General features: G+C 43.6%; 1 long non-coding RNA gene across 1 annotated transcript; it reads right to left on the bottom strand.

Moving 5' to 3' along the window:
• Window positions 1–6,862: 6,862 nt before the first annotated feature.
• On the bottom strand, window positions 6,863–18,610 carry LOC141164506 (uncharacterized). Its single transcript, XR_012250923.1, has 4 exons — window positions 18,469–18,610; window positions 14,770–14,845; window positions 14,096–14,206; window positions 6,863–9,051 (listed from the first exon to the last, which is right to left on the bottom strand). It is a non-coding gene; the product is annotated as an uncharacterized lncRNA (long non-coding RNA).
• Between the last annotated feature and the right edge of the window lie 3,092 nt (window positions 18,611–21,702).

The raw sequence follows: 21,702 nt of genomic DNA on the forward strand, positions 1-21,702 counted from the left end.
GTCTTCATTGCCGTCTGCACCGCATCACCACAACCCCCATCCTCTGCACCTGTCCCCCCTGAGGCTATACCCCTCCCGTTGGGGGTTATCTCACCAAGCTGCGCACCCACCATCAGCCTCAGCGGACCCTGCTGCAGCGGCGGCCACAGTGACCGCATCACAACGGGTGGCGTAGTCGACACAAAAGAACTCTTAATAACATCTGTAGGACTGCCACATAACACTGAGTTTGACGCCCTGGGCACGGTGTCACACTGTCACAGAATACTGGAGGTAGGGGGCCTAAGCTGACCCTAAGCTGGGGCCCTGACTAATCCCTCAACCTGGAGGTACTGTTAAAGGTACAGAGGTCCAGGCCGCCAGCGTAACCCCTACCTCCTGAGGATCCCTGCACCTCAGTAATCTAGTCCTGAGAAGGACCCCGATCACAACAATTGGGAACCAGAAATAATATGCCCACACACAGTATTTAGACGAACGAGACAGTACAAGGGAAAAACCAAAACCACCTTGCATACAACTTCTACACAACTACAACAGAGGGAACACCAACGGGAAAGGAGATAAATGATAAAGTGAGGAAAGGGAAAAAACACTTCCAAATACACTTATCTCAGCAACTCCAAACACCACGATCCGCTCTGTAAGTCTGAATGAAAAGCTTTCACCGACACCTCCCAAACAGACCTGCAGGGATATGAAGGAGTCTCACTAAAGAAGCATTGATTGCAGCTGGGCGAGGCTGGACCTCAGCTAGCCCAGAGAGAGAGAGAATTAACTCCTTCACTGCCGAAAAAACACAAAGCACCAACAAGTCAGCTGCGAGAAGTCAGGCTGTGTACTCGTGACGATCTTCGTGGCAACACACCCGTGACAGTACCCCCCCTTCTACGAGGGGCCTCCGGACCCTCAGGGCCAGGTTTATTCGGGTGAGTCGTGTGGAAGGCCCGAACTAATCGGTCTGCGTTAATATCCGACGCAGGAACCCACATCCTCTCCTCAGGACCATACCCCTTCCAATGAACCAAGTACTGAAGGGACCGGCGATTAAAGCGTGAATCAATGACCCTCGATACCTGGAACTCCAAGTTACCATTGACAACCACAGGAGGGGGAGGTAAAGGTGACGGTACCACCGGCGCCACATACCTCTTAAGCAATGATCTGTGAAACACGTTGTGAATTTTAAACGTAGGGGGGAGGTCAAGACGGAATGCCACCGGATTAATAACAGAACTGATTCTGTACGGCCCGATGAACCTGGGACCCAGTTTCCAGGAGGGAACCTTAAGTTTAATATTCCTGGTAGACAACCATACCTGATCGTTCACACTTAGGTCCGGACCAGACACTCTCCTCCTATCAGCCATACGTTTGTATCGGTTCCCCATAGTATTCAGATTCTTCAGCACCCCTCTCCATACTGAAGCGAGAGATGAGGAAAATCGTTCCTCCTCCGGAACCCCCGAAGAGCCCCCCCTACTGAAAGTACAAAACTGGGGGTGAAAACCATATGCCCCAAAAAACGGGGACTTACCAGTGGACTCGCTCCGCCTATTATTGAGAGCAAACTCTGCCAGAGGTAGGAAAGAAGCCCAGTCCTCCTGGTTCTCTGACACAAAACACCGAAGATATGTCTCCAAGCTCTGGTTCATACGTTCCGTCTGACCATTGGTCTGAGGATGAAAAGCCGACGAGAATGACAAATGCATCCCCCGCCGTGCACAAAACGCCTTCCAGAACTTGGACACAAACTGAGACCCCCGATCAGACACCACCTCGGAGGGTACCCCGTGAAGCCTCACAATCTCCCCAATGAACACCTGCGCAAGAGTTTTAGCATTAGGGAGAGCCGGAAGAGCGATAAAATGTGCCATCTTGCTGAACCTGTCCACTACAACGAGTATGACCGTTTTACCCGAAGACGGAGGGAGGTCCGTAATAAAGTCCATAGACAGATGAGTCCAAGGACGCTCCGGGATCTTCAAAGGTAAAAGGGCCCCAGACGGACGGGTATGTGAGGTCTTAGAGCGCGCACAAACCCCACAGGACGCGACAAAAGTTACCACCTCTTTATGTAAGTTAGGCCACCAAAACCGACGCGAGAGGAGATCCACAGTTGCTTTACTCCCCGGGTGTCCTGCAAAAACTGAGTTATGGTGTGCCTCGATCACCTTTTGTCGCAACTGATCTGGAACGAACAGTCTCCCCGGAGGTCCAACAGGGGCGTCCCCCTGAGCCTCCAATATCTCCTCCTCCAGCTCAGAGCATACTGCCGAAACCACCACCCCCTCCTGAAGAATAGGAATCGGGTCGTCCGTATTCCCGGCCCCAGGGAAACTACGAGATAAGGCATCCGCCTTTACGTTTTTAGACCCAGGACGATATGTAACGACGAAATTAAACCTGGTAAAAAACAATGACCACCTAGCTTGTCTGGGATTCAGACGTTTAGCGGACTCCAGATATAGCAGGTTCTTGTGATCGGTGATGACGGTGACCGGATGAACTGCCCCCTCCAAAAAATGGCGCCACTCCTCAAAAGCTAACTTAATGGCCAAGAGTTCCCTATTGCCGACATCGTAATTCCTCTCAGCGGACGACAATTTTTTAGAGAAAAAGGCGCACGGATGCCACTTACCAGGGGACGAACCCTGTGACAATACTGCTCCCACCCCTACCTCGGAAGCGTCTACCTCTACAAAGAATGGCTGAGACGCATCAGGTTGAATGAGTATGGGTGCCGAGGCAAAACATTTTTTCAAGGAGGAGAATGCTTGACAAGCCTTGTCAGACCACCTAGAAAAATCCGTCCCCTTTTTAGTCATGTCTGTGAGAGGCTTAACCATGGACGAGAAATTACGAATGAACTTCCGGTAATAGTTAGCAAACCCCAGGAAACGTTGTAGTGCCTTAAGATTCTCCGGCCGATCCCACTCAAGAACTGCCCGCACTTTCCCAGGGTCCATACGAAAACCGGACGCTGAAACCAGGAAGCCTAAAAACTGGAGTTCCTGTACGGCGAACACACACTTTTCCCACTTGGCATACAGTTTATTATCCCGCAAGATCTGTAACACCTGTCTAACGTGCTCCTGATGAGACACCAGATCCGGCGAGTAAATTAAGATATCATCCAGATAAATGACAACAAACTGTCCCACCAGGTGGCGAAAAATATCATTAACAAAGTGTTGAAACACCGCCGGGGCATTAGTCAGACCGAATGGCATGACAAGGTTCTCATAATGCCCCTCCGGAGTGTTAAAAGCCGTCTTCCACTCATCCCCCTCCTTCATCCTAATCAGATTGTACGCCCCCCTGAGATCCAACTTAGAGAACCATTTGGCGCCCACGATCTGATTAAAGAGATCGGGAATAAGTGGGAGCGGATACGGATCTCGGACCGTAATCCGATTAAGTTCACGGAAATCCAGGCAAGGGCGTAGGCCTCCATCTTTCTTCTTAACAAAGAAGAACCCCGCGGCCACCGGTGAAGATGAAGGTCTAATATGCCCCTTAGCCAGACTTTCAGAAATATAATCCTTCATGGCCTGCCTCTCAGGACCAGAAAGGTTATACAACCTAGCTTTAGGTAACTTGGCCTCAGGGAGCAGTTTTACAGAACAGTCATACTCGCGATGAGGAGGTAGTTCCTGACACCCATTCTCCGAGAATACATCCTCAAAGTCCGCCAGAAATGGAGGTAAGACCCAAGGAGTAACCGCACCGATGACCGTGTTCATGCAGTTTTTATTACAGAATTTACTCCATTGGCTTATCTCTCTGGTTTGCCAATTAATAACCGGGTTATGCTTAGCTAACCAAGGAAGGCCCAACACTATAGGAGTGGGAAGACCCTCCAACACGTAGCAAGACAACAGTTCTTTATGTATTGCCCCCACTTGAAGTTTTACGCCATGCACAGCTTGCAAAAAACTTCCCTGACCGAGAGGCCTGGCATCGATCGAGAATATGGGGATGGGTTTAGCCAACTCACTCAATCGCATACCTTGAACCCGGGCAAACCGAGCATCAACCAGATTAGCCCCGGCCCCACTATCCAGAAGAACAGATATCCTCTCAGTTCTCGCACCCACCACCACCTCCGCCGGTACGAGAAACTGAGACGAACTTAGGGACGAAATACCTACTCCCAGATTGCCGTCCACCACACAACCTGGGATCAACAGTTTTTTCGACGACTCTTTACTCTGCAAGGGACGGGATGGACACCCCCCAATAAAATGTCCCTTTTTCCCGCAGAGGAAACACCTTCCTGTCTTATGGCGCTCCACCGATCCCCTTCCCCGAAATGATGTCCCTCCTAATTGCATAGGCTCCTCCGGACTGACCAGGGGAACCACCATATGAGGGGACCTTGTAGGAGGTGGAGACATTACAGGGGGTAGAGTTATCCCGCACCTCTCCCGAAGCCGTCTGTCAACGCGAATGGCAAGGGCCATAGCGGCTTCCAGTGACGCGGGAGAGTCATACTGTGCCAACACATCCTGTAATTTGTCGGATAAACCATGACAAAACTGGCTCCTAAGAGCCGGGTCATTCCACTGGGTGTCCGTGGCCCACCTACGGAACTCCGAACAGAATTCCTCCGCCGGACGATCTCCCTGCTGAATCCTACGTAACTTAGACTCAGCAAGGGAGATCCGATCTGGGTCATCATATACGAGTCCCAGAGCAGCGAAAAACCTATCCACTGACTGGAGAACCGGGGAGCTTGGGGGAAGAGAGAACGCCCAAGATTGTGGGTCCCCTTGTAGGAGCGAGATGACAATTCCCACCCTTTGTTCTTCGCTGCCCGATAACCGAGGCCGCAGCCGAAAGTACAATTTGCATGACTCCCGGAAAACAAAAAACTTGTCCCGCCCCCCAGTGAACCTGTCAGGGAGAGCTACTTTAGGTTCTGGTCCGGCTTGCTCCAGAGGATGCAAAACCTTGGACCTAACGTCCGCCAGCCCCATGGACAAACTCTGCAACTGCCGAGCTAGACCGGCTACTGGATCCATGGTAGCTGGAGAAAAACTAAGTTGGTCGGTGAAAATGTCACACTGTCACAGAATACTGGAGGTAGGGGGCCTAAGCTGACCCTAAGCTGGGGCCCTGACTAATCCCTCAACCTGGAGGTACTGTTAAAGGTACAGAGGTCCAGGCCGCCAGCGTAACCCCTACCTCCTGAGGATCCCTGCACCTCAGTAATCTAGTCCTGAGAAGGACCCCGATCATAACAATTGGGAACCAGAAATAATATGCCCACACACAGTATTTAGACGAACGAGACAGTACAAGGGAAAAACCAAAACCACCTTGCATACAACTTCTACACAACTACAACAGAGGGAACACCAACGGGAAAGGAGATAAATGATAAAGTGAGGAAAGGGAAAAAACACTTCCAAATACACTTATCTCAGCAACTCCAAACACCACGATCCGCTCTGTAAATCTGAATGAAAAGCTTTCACCGACACCTCCCAAACAGACCTGCAGGGATATGAAGGAGTCTCACTAAAGAAGCATTGATTGCAGCTGGGCGAGGCTGGACCTCAGCTAGCCCAGAGAGAGAGAGAATTAACTCCTTCACTGCCGAAAAAACACAAAGCACTAACAAGTCAGCTGCGAGAAGTCAGGCTGTGTACTCGTGACGATCTTCGTGGCAACACACCCGTGACACACGGGCCGGGTCACAGCCGCTCGGAGACTACAACCCCCCATCTGATCCGGTGCCGGGTATTCCCCTCAAAAAGGAATATGTCCCAGGGGGCGCGTCACTTACACTCTCCAGGAGAGAGAGACTCACCCAGGTGGAAAATGACTCATCTGTACAAACTGCTCTACCGAGAACCGCTGACCCGTGTTGGCCCCTGTATTGACCACCACTGTACAAGGTAGGATAATAATCAGCTAAATGTTATAGCTGCAAGGAATTATGGGGAAGTCCGAGCAGCAATGCACAATGAAGTTTGCCCCCTCTCTGATGCTTCAGCAGCATAGGAAATGGTGCTGGGCAAGTAACTTTTATTGCAAACTGTGGATCGAATCTGAAAATGCTTGGACATAGATCTTCCTGAGAAACTGCTTCCAGAGTTCATTTTAAATAGAAAGGGGCCGTTACCAGTGTGAGACATGTAATGATTGACAGTCCACTCTCCTGATTTACATATCCCACACTGGTAACGTGAATATGTCCTATGTATCGGGAAGGTGATAAAAAAAAATTTCCATTATTGCAAGATATCACTTTTCCAAGATGATACAGTGGAGATCCAACCGTTGGGACTCCCAAAAATGATGAAAACTTGGCTCTAAAGTGCCTCATTGGACTGAAGCGGTGATCGCGCATATGATTGCCTCATTTATTGTCGATGGGACTGTCATAAAAAGTCGAGTGCTGAACCCGGCTATCCCCTGCAGTCCCATGGAGTGGGAATGGAGTGCTGGCACAGATGCTGCACCACCACTCCATTATGATGGTACATTTCAGTGCTGTGATCTCAGGATCCCCATCTATCTGCAAGTCATCACCTATCCTTTGGCTAAGAGATAATTTATAATAATGGGAAATGTCCGCCTTATTCCTACCTTTACTGCCCTCACTCTGTATCTAAATACTCTGGGCAAAAGCAAAATGCCTCAGCTGCCCTCGCTAACTAGACTCCTCCTTGTATGTTCAGTGCAGGGTTCTGCCACTGGGGGCACTGGAATTTTTAAGTATTTTATTAAAAATAAGACACATATTTATTACAATTAGCTCCATTTTTAGTTAATGGGAAGAATGTGCCCTAAAACGCAACATGTTGTCATTGACATCATTCTGTTTTAAAACTAGAGAATCAAAGACAAATAAGTTTTATATGTGTTTTTATTAAAAAGAAAAAATCAATAGGATACAGAAAAGGCAGCATAAAACTATCCCATGTTATTATACATTGTTATCGTAATTGTAGTGTTACATTTATTGGTTTGTCAGTAAAACATTAATTGCATATACTTACATACACGTCAGCATATATGGAAGGACAAGTTATCGTTATGGTTATTTGATCTTATCTATCATGAGTTTTATCCATAAAAACCACCCAAATAGACAAGTTTAATCCCTTCCCGACATGTCTAAATTCTGTTTTTGGTGGTTTTGTTTTTTCCGTCCCCTTTTTCCAAGAGAGAACTTTTTTTTTTTCTGTGCAAAAAAATAACACAGTTCTGATATTGTTTTTTGGGAATTGCTTTTACAGCAGACATTGTGTGGTAAACATGTAGTGGTGAAAAAAAAAACGTTTTGATTGTGTCGCCATTTTCTGAGACCATAGCGGTGAGGGCTTATTTTTTGCGGGGCAAAACTATATTTTTATTGATAACGTTTTTATAGATACGTTTTGATTGCTTCTTCTCCCTGCTACAGAGGCATATGTCCCTTAAATAGTTACAATTGTCCTTTGAAGTACAACTCTACAGGTCAAGGATTAGGGATGGTATTATTCCACAGGGCTCAGGTCTCATTGTTTGAGCATTTAATCAATTTACATAGTTGGTATAGCAGGGGGCTCTTTAAATCAACATCTATCTGGCTTTAGTACAATATGCAATTAGCATAGTAACAAACATCATTGTTTCACGACCAAGAGAAGTCAACATTCAGGTTTATACACAAAATATTATGTCCTTCTTGACCAGCCACAGAAAAACACATACATTCACAAGTCAACACAAACACAATAGTGTATTTCTCTTGGCTTAACAAATCTAGACGTCTGGCTGATTAAGATAAGAAGCTGTTTTGTCACACTGGGTTTTAAAGGAGCTATACAATGACAGGCATGGAGATCTTTAACAGATCCCTGGCTGTCAGCGTCCGGCGATCACTTCATAGGGGCATGGATGGGCACATAGAGTGGCATGCCCCCCATGGTGGCGTGCTGTAAAAACCGCTGTCAGAGTTTGACAACGGCGTTAACAGTTGTGGGTGAAGCTTTTGTCTACCTGTAGCTGCTAGAGGCAGGTCCTTATCTGCCAGGTATGGGTCGAGCCTACAATATTTGCTCCTGTATGTCGGATGTCAGTAAGAAGTTAAATAAGTGATACCCATATGAGACCCAAACAGTGCCAATGTCACCCTCACTGAAATTTGAACAGTGATATGAAAATAATGAAATAATATAATACAAATAATATAGTATAAGAAACAATAAGTGAAACAAAATAGAGAAAATCTTGATTTTAAGGGGGTATCCTAGATGTAAAAAAATACTAAAGGGAAAAAGAAAAAAAGCTAATAAAAAGATTTAAAAAAAAGTTTTACTCATCTGGTAAATCCTCACCAGTCACATATTGGCCCTGATTCATCATTGCTGTTTCTCTGGTTTTCTGAAGTGATTTGCAAATTTTTTATCAGCTTTAGTTTATGGGTCTCATTCTTTATACATTTTGTGCAATTTTGTAAGTTGTTTTTATTTTTTAAGCTATTCTTAACAATTTTGCTTATCCAGATGTTTTAGACAGATTCACCAAATGCCACTTTTCCCAAATGTCACAATATTTTTTTTTCTTTTCGTCTCATCTCATTCCAGTTCTTGCTATGGTAAGGTTTTTTGGCAACATTTTTAGACAAACGTGCAACTTTTTAAAGGGATTTTTGGTGCTAAAAAGTAGCAAAAACAATTTTTTTTCCGCCAAATTCATGAACCGCGTTTGCCATTTTGAACAAATTAAAGCAAAAAAAAAAATCATTAAATACCACAAGACAAACAAAAAAAATAGTGACTGCAATGAATCGAAAAATGATGAATCAGGGCCGTTGACTTGCTCTGCAGTGATGAAATGCCGACCATGTGAGCGCTGCAGGCAATCACTGGTCTCAGCAGTGATGCCTGCATAAATGGTATGAGATTTCGGAAGCGGGTGATTGATTGTAGCTGTCACGTGTTCAATATTGTCATGGAAGCAAATGGTTACAATATAGAAAGACGTTCAGGTTTTATCAGCATTTCTTCTTTTAATTCCCATTCGAAGGAACAACACCCTCAGCAGGAGGATCTGGGAGCAGAGAGAAAACATACCCATAAGTTTGCATTCAGTGTTGTACTGTAGTCAATAGGATAGAAGGCTCCTGCTGCAGCCAGTTGTCTCACAGCCAGACACAGGAAAGAGAATATTTCTTTACATTAAGTATTTCTTAGTTTTAACCCCTTATCGACATATACATCATATGACGGCTACCTGCCTTTGATGTGGGCTCGCATAAGCCGTCATGTGCCTTTAACAGCTCCTCTCCACCTGCAGCTGTTAACCTGTTAAATGCTGCTGTCAATCTCTGACAGCGGCATTTAACATTCGCCGGCAGGGAGCTCATCATTCCAAGCGCCCATCTGCGCGTCCATGACTTGATGAGTTTCCTTGACAGCTGGGGGTCTGCTGAAGACCCCCATGCCTGTCATTACGATCCTCCAGTGAAAGCCAGCCTATAGCTGGCATTCATAGATCATGATTTTCTCTATAAATAGCACTGCTGATGTATAGCACAAGCAATAAGACGATCGCAGCTTCAAGTCCCCTAAGGGGACTATTAAAGACAGTAAAAAGTAAAAATAAAATGTTTTTATAAATATGAAAAAATAAAAAAAACACAAAATTTCAAATCACCCCCTTTTGCCCCATTAAAAATGAAACAATTTAAAAGATATACATATTTGGTATCGCTGCGTTCATAGAAGTCCAATCAAAATATAAAATAAATCATATGGATCAGTAAACAGCGTAATGAGAAAGGGAATCAAATTGCCAGAATTAAAGGTTGCAACATTGCAATAAAAGGCGATCAAAAAATCGTATCTACCCCAAAAAGAATAATGTAAAAACATCAGCTCAGAGTGAAAAAAATAAGCCCTCAAAACAGCCCCATTTCCCAAAAAATGTAAAGCGTTTCTGATCTCGGAAAATGGCAACAAAAGCAAAAATATATATATTTTTTTTTTTTACAAACATCAAAATTTTTCTTCACCATTTAAATAATAAAATTATACATGTTTGGTATCTGTGTACTCGCACTGATCTGGAGGATCATATTGCCAGGTCAGTTTTGCCATATAGTGACCATGGTAAATAAGAACCCATAAACAGTTGTGAAATTGCACTATTTTTCAATTTAAAGGCACTTTTTTTCCCTGCTTTCCAGTGCATCACATGATAAAACGAATGTTGTCATTAAAAAGTACAACTCGTCTCACAAACGACATTCGGCTATACTGACAGAAATATTAAAAAAAGTTGGCCCGTTTCTTTACAGGTCTCACACAGGAGAAAGCTTGTTCTAAGCTGTTGTGGGGGGCGTGTCCTTTTTCTACTGTGTGTTGCTGCCTGCTTATGATTGGTCAACATCATGCAGGGGAAGAAGTACACCTCCAGGGAAAAATATCTCGTAATGCACAGTTGGGCTTATCATAAATTATAACTTAAACTTTACAAGCCAATATCTCCACAATGGAGAGAATAAGTAAAAAAATGAAAACTAACTTTTATTCCGCTCTGCAGCCCCTATTCCATGATGTGGCCGGTTCAACATGTAGGTAACAGATCCTCTTTAACAGCAATCTGTCTTGTCCTAAACACTATTAACCTGCAGATTCAAGGTTAGGGGTATTCCCATCTCCAAGATCTTATTCCAATATGTAGTAGGTGTAATAATAATAATATTAGCAAATACCTCCAATTAGAAATATAGTATAGTTTTTCTGACTCGCTATGTCACATACCCCATGTGCAGGGCAATCCAGTAGGTTAGGTACCCATGGTCATGTATATTAACATCTAACTATCACTATATGAGTAGTTGTAACCACTCATATAGTGACACATATAGCAAGATGTCAATCAAAGTGATGGGGTGTACTAACTGCTGCTCATTGTGCACTGAGCAATATCTGTTGGTGCTCTATGACTGAAAGTCGGTGGCTCCTGGGAGGAATAAAGTAATTTTTTCCCAGTAACTGAGCTTTCAGTAAGGTGGTCGAACTGCAATGGATTGTTTTTAACCTGCAGATTAACTTTACATCTGCAAGTTATTTGGATTTCGAGAACATGACAGATTCCCTTTAAAGGATTTGGACACATTTTAAGACATTTGTTTCTTAGTAAAATGCATGTATTTTGGGCTAAAAATATATATATTTTTTGCTAGCTGGAGAATGAGATGAACTAAGAATGTGTCGGTGAACTCAGGTGGGGATTTTGTATCTCTTTAGAGGGGATGTCCACTACTTGGACAACCCATTCTTGAACTAAATGTTTGGCCCCAATAAAATAAAAAATACTCACCTCCTGTGCTGGCGCCACTCCAGCTGTGTTAGCACTCGCGGCCCTAGGGCTGCTGTGCGGTGGTTGTGACATGTGACCCCGACACCCAATTAGAACTGGCGTTACTGTCTCTGCCTTTGGACAAATCGAACATGAAGAGGAAGTCCGGGCTGTGACTGATCTCAGACTTCCTCTCCATGTTCATTTCGACAGGAGGTGGGGACAGTGATGCCAGCGCTGATTGGGCGCCAGGCACCACGTGTCGCAACAACAGCATAACAGCCCCGGGGAGAGCCAATGCCAACATGGCTGGAACGGCGCCAGCACGGGAGGTGAGTATAAGGCCAAACATTTAGTTCAAGAAGTTGTCCAAGTAGTGGACAACTCCTTTACTCTAGCTTTCTTCTTAGCTCCTTTCAACTGATTTATAACCACATCAAAGGAGAGATGAAGTTTCATGTGATCATACTGTAAATCAGATGAGAGAAGCTCAGTAAAAGAAAGATAGATGAGTTACAAACTATCTGACAAAATGTGCTGAATGAGGGACTTCTAGTTCAGTCATTCTTCCTCCAGCAATTGACCGTGCCACACAAAGGCTATAGAAGGCAAACCCCGCCAAATTTTTACCACCGACCAATTCTACAAATTCATTCACTGAATTTAAATAAAACTCTTTGGAGATATCAAGATCCATTAAGGATGGTAAATGAGTGGTAAATATGTAGTTGCAGTGCATTGTAGCATACTTTAAAAAGATTTTAATAAATATCTCACTGAACACAAGAACAATTTTCAAAGTTTTGAGAAGACAGAGTCTCATTGAACATTTTTTTTAACTCATAACATGAAAGTGTGGTTACTAATATAACTTTCATTACAGGATCTTCAGTAGAAGCCCAGGGTCACATTTCCATAGATTCTCTCATCGTAGAGAATGGGGACAATTATGCTAATGACACTCAGATCAGAGCTTTCTCAGAGTGTGATCAGAGTGTGATCCAATATTCTTGGGTGAGGAGAAGATGGAGAACCAAATTTCTTCATGTTTTCCATTGTGTGAGTCTGCGGAAATCGGACTTCACTCAGATGTCATCCAATGTTTTCTACACACCCATAGATGTGTATTAGTGAGTACCTTCCAATTTCAGAGTGAAATCATAGCATGCTGCGATTTTTTTCATTGACAGATTCTGTAAGTGAAAAAAATCTGTCATCAGCACCGCCCCATTGAATAACATTGGTTATTCAATAAAAAAATTCAAATATCACTCATCTGATATATTCGGTTGTGTGAGCGAGCCCATACTCAAATTAGTTGATGCAAAAATTAATACACCACACATCAAAAACTAGTACATCTAAGTATTTTGTATGACCTCCATGATTTTTAAGGGCAGCATCAAGTCTTCTAGACATGGAATGAACAAGTCGGTGACATACTGCAACATCTAATTTTTTTCCATTCTTCAAGAATGACCTCTTTTAGATCCTGGATGTTGTATGGAGAGTGATGACAACTTGTCTCTTCACAGTTCTTCATAGGTGTTCAGTTGGGTTCAGATCAGGAGACACATGGCCACTGAATAACTTTCACCCTGTTCTTCTTCAGTTGTGTGTCTTCGACCATTGGGATGATGGAAAAAAAGCACATCTAACAATTTTTTCCAAATTCTTTTTTCTAAATGTATGGTGAAACAGTGAAACATGGTGGCGGTCGCGTTCTTATGTGGGGCTGCATGAGTGCTACATTTCATTGATGGTCCTTGCCCTTGATAGACGGGTACGTTTCCAACATGACAATGATCCAAAACACACATTTGTTACATTTCTGAAGAAGAACATGGTGAACGTGATTTAGTGGTCAAGTGTTTCCTGATCTGAACCCATACGAACACCTATGGGGAATTCTGAAGAGACAAGTTGTCATTGCTCTCCATCCAGCATCCAGGCTCTAAGAGGTCGTTCTTGAATAATGGAAAAAGATAGATGTTGCAGTTTGTCACCATGCCTAGAAGACTTGGTGCTGTCCTTAAAAATCATGGAGGTCATACAGAATGCTAGAAGTAGTAGTGTTTGGTGTGAGGTGTACTCATTATTGCATCAAATAATTTGAGTAAAGCTGAAGGTTTTGTGATGAAAGTTATATTATTAACCTTACTTTCATGTTGTGGGTTAACAAAATGTTCTATGAAACACGGTCTTCTCAAAATTATGCAAACTGTTCTTCTGTTCAGTGAGCTATTTATTAAAATCTTACTTTTTAAGGGGGGTGTACTCACTTATGCTGAGCACTATACGTGAACCACATATATGTGGTTTGCAAACCCATAAAAAAAAGAAATAAAACATTAAGAAAGAAAAAAAAGTACACCACATAGTAGGCAGGTTTTTTTAACTACAGTAGGACTAACATATATAGACACATGAGGGCCCCTTACCATAACAATATATGGACCCTTTGCAGCCCAATAGTTTATCATAATGCATAATTCCCCCTGCTTTGGAGGTAGCAGAGGACCCCCTTAACTCTTGGACCCCCGTGTGGCCACACAAGTTGCACCAATGATGTGTCCACCCCTGGTTGGCTGTATTAAAGGGGTTGTCCATTATTTCATGTGCCAAATCAGCTAGGAGGGAGATGCCACCATCAGACATGTAGTGCTGTGTTGGTACGTTACCACGTAGGAGAAAAGCAACTACCTTCCCTCACCTCATAACTGGGTTATAAATTTTAATAAAGGCACAGAATATTTGGGCAACATGTTCAATTGGTTATGCTTATTACCTTGAGAAACGTTTTCTGTATTATCTGTTGACGCCGGTGGTGGTCCATCATGTGAATCTGCTTTTATATTCTTTTGAATCTGATTTCTATCCTTCCCTAAGCTCCGAACAGCTGTAATAATAAAGGAAAATGAGTTTATACAAGAGTCACAGTAGAATATAGTCGCTACCAATTATTCAACTGTCTCCTTTGCAATATTATAGTATAATGACTTTTATGGTGGGATGAGCTTTGTTTTTATTTATCATAATTTACTCTTTTTCATACTTCAAATGTACAATTAATAGGTTGGGTCCTCTGTTCAGGATTCTCATTTCTTGTTCAGAGTGGAGAACGGTTATAAAGATTGTTTCTTGCTCGCTCTGGAGGACCCTTCCTGTTCTTCATTACACATACAGCATATTGATTTGAATGGGCACCATGCAATGCCTAATTTCCCCAGTAGTGGCGCTGCAGGGAACCTTGAACACCTTCCGCCAGGTTTCCCCCACAGTTTACTGCCGATCGCTGGAGGTCCCGGCAGGGAGACACTTTGTAAATAGATTATTGTTAACCAACTCTTCTAACAAGAAAGGATTCGCCAATCGCCAACCACTTGAAAATGTTAAAAATTAAAGCAGCTGTTCATTAAAATGTAGTGACTTTAATACCTAAAAAAAACTTATTTTACTTACCTGTTTGAGATTTTGCGTCCTCCATTGGGTCACTCTTTTTTTATAATATTGCAGAACCAAAATGTACGTCCCACAGCTGCAAAAAAATAAAAAAAAGACAATCTATGAAATCTTATTATAAGCAATATACGTGTTCGTATAAATAAATACATATTAAAATATAACTTGCATTTCCAATTGGTCTTGTAACTATCTCAAAACATGACATTGATATTTCATCCTAATTTTTTTTTTACAGATGGAACCATAGCAGCTGACATACAGCCGCAGGATGATTGGACAACTTTTATGACGTTGGGCTCTTCTACATGGTTTAGCTGGCCACGTATGGAGAAGGGAACGAGGTGGACCTACAGAAATAGCCATGAGTGGCTGAGCTACATATTTCCATAAATCCCATTCATTTACAAGGGAGGTTCATAAACAGTGAAGCTCAGAGGCACTTGGCTCTTCTGTAGCTCCACCACCAGTGGGTAGAGCCTGGACTTAGTTATTCCTATCTTAGCCATGAAACCAAGACAAAGATGGGATTATCCCTTCAAGGCCAAGTATTTGGTCAGTATTTTACATCAGTATTTGTAAGCCAAAACCAGGAGTGGAACAATCAGAGGAAAAGTATAATAGAAACACGTCACCACTTCTGTATTTTTCACCCACTTTTGGCTTACAGATACTGATGTAAATTACTGACCAAATACTGAACGGCCTAAAACTTAAGGAACAAGAAAGAAAAGAAGATTAGAAAGGTGTCTTAAATAGACTAGATGATAAAATAGGGCTGTAACCATCAGACTATGTTTAAGATGCCACATAGTTGACTAGAAGAAGTCAAAGGATTCTTTATTTAAAGGGTTTGTACCAAGTTTGAAAGTCATACCCTATCCACAGGACTCTCTTACACATCTTGCTGGTACTCAAAGACCAAACTGTTTATTCCTGTCAAAATACGTACTTTTCTACTCAAAATGGATTGGGTAATGATGAATTCTTACAAAAGGAAATGCAAAGGAAGATTTTTTATCTTGGCCACTAGTCACATGGTTACTTTCTTTATATATGAAAGGGGTTGTACTAAGTTTGGAAGTTCTCCCCAATCCATAGGATAGGTGATAATTTCCAGCTACTGGGACCCCCACCAAATTGGAAAATAGGGGCTCTACAAATCGAAGGCTTTCAAGAGTGCCAACCCGCTCAATTCATCCTTAACCCCTAAACAACATATGATGTACTGGGTAGTCATCTGCCAGCGCCCTGACATACAAGCCCGCATCTTTGCAGATGATGGCTGTGATGTTTAGCCATCATCTGCCTCTATCAGCCATGGGTGGAGGTGGAAGAGAGCTGTTACCATGTTAAAATCTGCTGTCAATCTTTAACAGTGGCATTTATAGCACTCTGGTGGAGGGAGCGCTGTTCTATGCGCCTATCGGTGCTCCCATGACGTGATCGCATGGCGCTAATGGGTAGCCAAGACAGCCAAAGGTCTGCTAAAGAACCCTGTACCTGTCATGATGGTAGCCCTGTGAAAGCTAGCTCATGGCGGGCATTGATAGGAGACTGTGAGTTTTGCTATATACAGAAATATTGTGACATTGCTTTATAAAGTAGAAGCGATCAGACAAGGTTCAAATTCCCTAAGGGGAATAATAAATAAAGTGAAATAAAAAAATAAAAAAAATTGAAAAAAATAAAATATAAAAGTTCAAATAATCCCCCTTTTGCCCCATTAAGAATTAAAAAATACACATATATGATATATTTGATAAAATTAAAATGCAAGAATAGCGTGGTTTTGGCTGCCGCAACATCACTAAAAAATTATCATGCATGAAATGATCTCGATGGTCCAGATGGATGGAGTGGAGGATGGCTGGTTGATGGACACCCCATGCAAACACAGTTACGGCGCTAACAAGGAGGAGGTAGAGTAATGTTTTGGGCTGGAATCATGGGGAGAGAGATTGTCGGCCCTTTTAGGATCCCTGAAGGGGTAAAGATGAACTCCATAATGTATGTTGAGTTTCTCAAACAGCACTTCCTTCCATGGTTCAAGAAGAAGAACCGTGTATTCCGCAGCAAGATCATTTTCATGCATGATAATGCCCCGTCTCATGCTGCACATAAGACATCTGCATCTCTGGCTGCTATGGGCATAAAAGGGGACAAACTTATGGTGTGGCCCCCATGCTCCCCTGACCTCAACCCCATTGAGAACCTCTGGAGCATCATCAAAAGGAGTGTCTATGATAGCGGGAGGCATTTCACATCTAAGCAACAGCTCTGGGAGGGTATTCTGTCCTCATGCAAAACAATTAAAGCAGAAACCATCCAAAACCTGACAAATTCAATGGACGAGAGAGTTCAGAAGCTCCTTTCGAACAAGGGGTCCTATGTGCAAATGTAACATCACCTAGAATAAAGTTTTGAGTTGAAAACTGTTTGATTTCAGTTTGTAATAACCTGCTAATGCTTATAATTTCAAAAATGACCATTTTTTTGTTCTTTATTAAAATGAAAAGGTTGAAAACTCTGCTGTGCATAATAATTTGGGACATGCATTTTGAGTGCAGTTTGAGTTTTTATTTTTTAAAAAATATACTGTTATCATAGGCAGTTTATACAAAAACCTTTCAATTGTACTCTAATAGCTATTTGACTGGAAAATTACAATGACTGCAATTCATATAGGTAATTTGGGAAAATCTGAGAAAATATTATTTGCATAATAATTTGGAACACAGTATAATGTATTATTAAAGAGAAGCAAAATATAACAAGAAACAATACAAGTGATGGTAATGTGCCCACGATGCAGAAATGCTGCCTATTTTTTCCGCTTCTCCCTGGCAGGAAAAACGCATGCGGTTTTTGCATGCGTTTTTCCCGCCAGGTAGAAGCGTTTGTGAAGCGTCTTTGCATGCATTTCTGCATGCGGGTTATCAAGCGCTTTTCCAAGCGATTTTAGCATCACTTGGAAAAGTGCTTGACAACTTGGTCACACTATATAAATCCATGCAACCGGCATGGATTTATATAGTGTGACCAAGTTAGTTAAAAAAAAAAGAATAAGGATGGTAAAAAATAAAGATTATACTTACCTTCCGATGTCCTCCCGGTGTTTTCTCTGCTGCGTCCGGTGTCTTGGGCGGCTCGCGGTGGTGTGAAGGAACCGCGGTGACGTCATTGAGTCATGTGACAGGTCACATGACTCAATGACATCATGGCAGGTCCTTCACAACTCCGCGACCCATACAGCAGACCAGACGGAGGGGCGAAAACACCGGGAGGACATCGGAAGGTGAGTATAAGCTTTATTTTTTATTTTTAGTTCTTTTTTTTTTTAGTTTTCTATGGTACCCAGGTCTGGAGGAGAGTCTCCTCTCCTCCAGACCTGGGTACCATCTGCACATTGTAACCGTGTGATATCCGCTTGTGCTGATGCAGTGTTGCGGATGTCACGTGGTCCAATGCAAGTCAATGGCGGCGATTACGCTGCGTGTCCGCAAAATTAATGGACATGCTGCGTATATTTCCGCAATGATAATCCGCAGCGGAAATTTCCACAGCATGTGCACAGCACATGCGGATTATCATTGGGGACCATGGGGCACGTATTACCAAGCATTTTTTAAGCGTTTTCGCTGTGGAAATTCCGCAGCAAAAATGCTTGAAAAACGCACAGTGGGCACGCAGCCTTACCTGTGTATTTCTGGCTGACGTCTGTCTTGTGCTCAAAGCTCTCGGAGTCTTCTGGAGATTAAGAGTTTCAGCTTTCTTAAATATAAGGACTTCACAAGAAATGGGCGTTTGCAAGGTGTGTTTGGGGCGAGTCAATAGTCTGCAAATACAAATCACCTCCCCTCTCATCCAGGTAGATTATATTACATAGTTTATCTGAGGTGAAGCTTTATACTTGTACATATACTTTTTTTTTCTTGTTAAGGAACAGGGATCCCCTATCAGTTTACCTTTCATCTTAAGTATATTAAATATTGTGTAATTCTTGAAGAATCTGCCTGTGTAATGCTCGGTTTACATGTACTGACCACGGCGGTTAAACAACCGCCGATCGACTACATGCAAGCCAATCGACGGTCATTTAATGACCTGATGAGACAATTCGATTACAATTTTATGCATAAAGACAATTATTTATTTAATCATTCTACGTGCATAGATTATCAACATGTTATAGACAGAACATGACCTGATTACACGGGGTGATGTGCTGCCGAGAACTATGATTTTTAAGCCAGCTTAAGCCTAACCGCCCATGGTGAGATTTTCTCCAGTGCCTATTTTGACTGCACAAAAAAAGCACAGTTCTAGCAAAGTGTAGGGGATTTATAGAAGTCTCATGCCTACTGTGCTTTTTTTTATACTGCGGAAACTGGACAGGATGGGGTACATTAATACAAGGAGGGGCACAGGATGGGGGACATTATTTAATAAAGGGGCCAGGATGGGGGACATTATTACATGAGGGGTCTCAGTAAGGGGGATATTACTAAATAAAGAAGCCTGGATGGGGTACATTATTTAATAAAGGGACCCATGATGGTGTATATTTTTAAATAAGGGGGCCCTTAATGGGGGAACATTATTGCAGGACAGGTCCAGGAAAGAGGACATTATTATAAGAAGGGGCCCAGGATGAGAGTCATTATAAAATAAAGGAGCCTAAGATGGGGGACATTATTACAGGAAGGACCCAGGACCTCGCTTATAGAGAGCGGAGGAAACCCTTAAACGGTCAAGATGGCGGCCATTAGAAGTCCTAAGATGGCAGATGGTGGTATGGAGGATGGTGAAAGCTCTGCCCATCATCGGTGCCAAAATCTGTCTGCCTTGGGAAGTGGCCTGTGCTCTGAAGACTGCCTATCAGTGCTTTCTCCAGGTGGGCGCAGCGGAAGAAAAAGAAACACCGCCCCTTGCAGCGAGCCAAGCGAGAATGAGCGGAGATTCCCAAGAAACAGGCAGGTGAAACGGATGGAGAGCCACACCGGAAGAGGCAGAGCAACGGAAAAGTATGCGTCAAGCAGTGCGGGCCAGTGCCATTGCTGGTGAGAATGATGGAGAATGAGCAGTCTGGAGTGACTTGATAAAGAGACGGTCGGCGGTATGGCGTTGCACTTCGTTGGGGACCCGGAAGGTCCTAGTGGAAGTGGCAGCTGGTGCGGCAGTCGGGGGAGGTATACCTGGGAGGAATATAGAAGCAATAGGTCCCATCAGAGGTCCCGTATCAGGAGCTGGACCCCAAGGCAGAAGCGGCCCTGTCGGTGTGGCCGAGGCACTGTGACAGGGTAGAACTGCTGAATTCCCTGATGGCAACATGGCCGGTGAGTACTCCACTGCCCCTTAAAGAGATAACTGCCACAGCATAAAGCATGGTGGCCAGAAGTGAAGGGTCTGCCCTGTAATGCCCCAGTTGTGCTCGTTGCACATGAGAGAGATTGGAACTGTTCTGTGTTTCTGAGGGCAGAAGACCCAGTATTGGCTGGAACCCACCGTGTTGACCAAGAATGGACAAAGAGTTTTTGTATCCCTCCCCCCTTTTTTGTTTTGTGCAAATTTGCACATCACCCTTCTGGATTGAAGGACTGTGAACTGTAAAGGGTCCGAAACCCTTGTGGGCACTATGGACTGTATGTACTGCCCCATGGACTCTGTCTAATTTCTCCCATAGACTCTGCCCTATTCTATCAATAAACTTTTCCCCATCGACTGGTAGCCTCATACGGGGCAGCACTGTGCAACTGTAGTTCACAAAAGTGGGAACGGAGGAAACGTTGATCGAGCCGGGTCAAGGACTGTATGGACTGTGCTCCTGGACTGTTGGAGCTGTGTTTATGTTGGCCAACACGCCTTTATTACAGGAACTTGGACACTGTATCAGGGACATGCAGATCCGTTGGGAAAAAATGGACAACCCGATGTGCCTGCTAGGTTGAAGTTGAAAGGACTGTACCCATAGACTGTTGGGCAGTTACTATTGTGTGGGCCAGAGAGCCAGTGTTACTAAAAAAATTTAACTATGTTTCGGTGTAATTTTATGTGTATGTGATGGCATTGATGTCTTTCAGGTTCGCAATGGTTGAGGACAATCATGTTTAAATTGGGGAGGTATGTAAGGGTGTAGACTGCTCTATTATAAGAATAGTGTTGTGTGGTTTTACTGTGTTTTATCGTCTCATGTGTAATGAGAACTGTGTTATGTGTTTTTTAGTAATGTAATGTAACTAATGTATAGTGTTGTAAGGTACTGATGCTGCTGTGTAAATACTATAAAGGTAATGGCTATTGTGAGTAACATGCACTCAGCTCATCTCTAGGGAAAATCTAGGATACGTATAGTTTACAGTGGTGCAAAATTCCAGTTGAGAGTTGTAAGAAGCTTGTTGATTTTTATAGGAAGCGATTGATTGCAGTTATTTATTCCAAAGGGTGTGCAACCATATATTAAAAAAGTTGTCCACTACTTTGACATTCATGCCCTATCCGTAGGATAGGGCATCAATGTATGATCGGCCGGGGTCCCGCACGCGGCACCCCCGCCGATTAGCTGTTATCGGTGGCGGAGGCATCTTCCACCGACCGGAAGTCCTTACCTGCAGATCTTGGCCGTTCATCTGTAGTGGCCGCCGCGGGGTACTGCACATCCGTCTCCCATTCAATTGAATAAGAGGCGGATGTGCGCTAATGACGCGCCCCCTGGGCCTGTGCTGTGCAGGGGGATACCCGGAGCCGGATCGCTAGGGGTTGTAGTCCTCCGTGGCGGTGACCCGGTCCGTGCCCAGGGCGGTCAAACCAGTGGCAGTCTTAAGTAATAACAATGTCCGACTACGCCACCCGTGGATTGCGGTCAGTGGGGACCGCCGCTGCGCTGCAGACCGCTGAGGCTGATGTAGTTTGCGCAGCCGAGTATGGAATAAC

This window comes from Phyllobates terribilis, unplaced genomic scaffold, assembly GCF_046119375.1.
Source record: "Phyllobates terribilis strain yellow unplaced genomic scaffold, ASM4611937v1 Scaffold_10__3_contigs__length_209671492, whole genome shotgun sequence".
NCBI lineage: Eukaryota > Metazoa > Chordata > Amphibia > Anura > Dendrobatidae > Phyllobates > Phyllobates terribilis.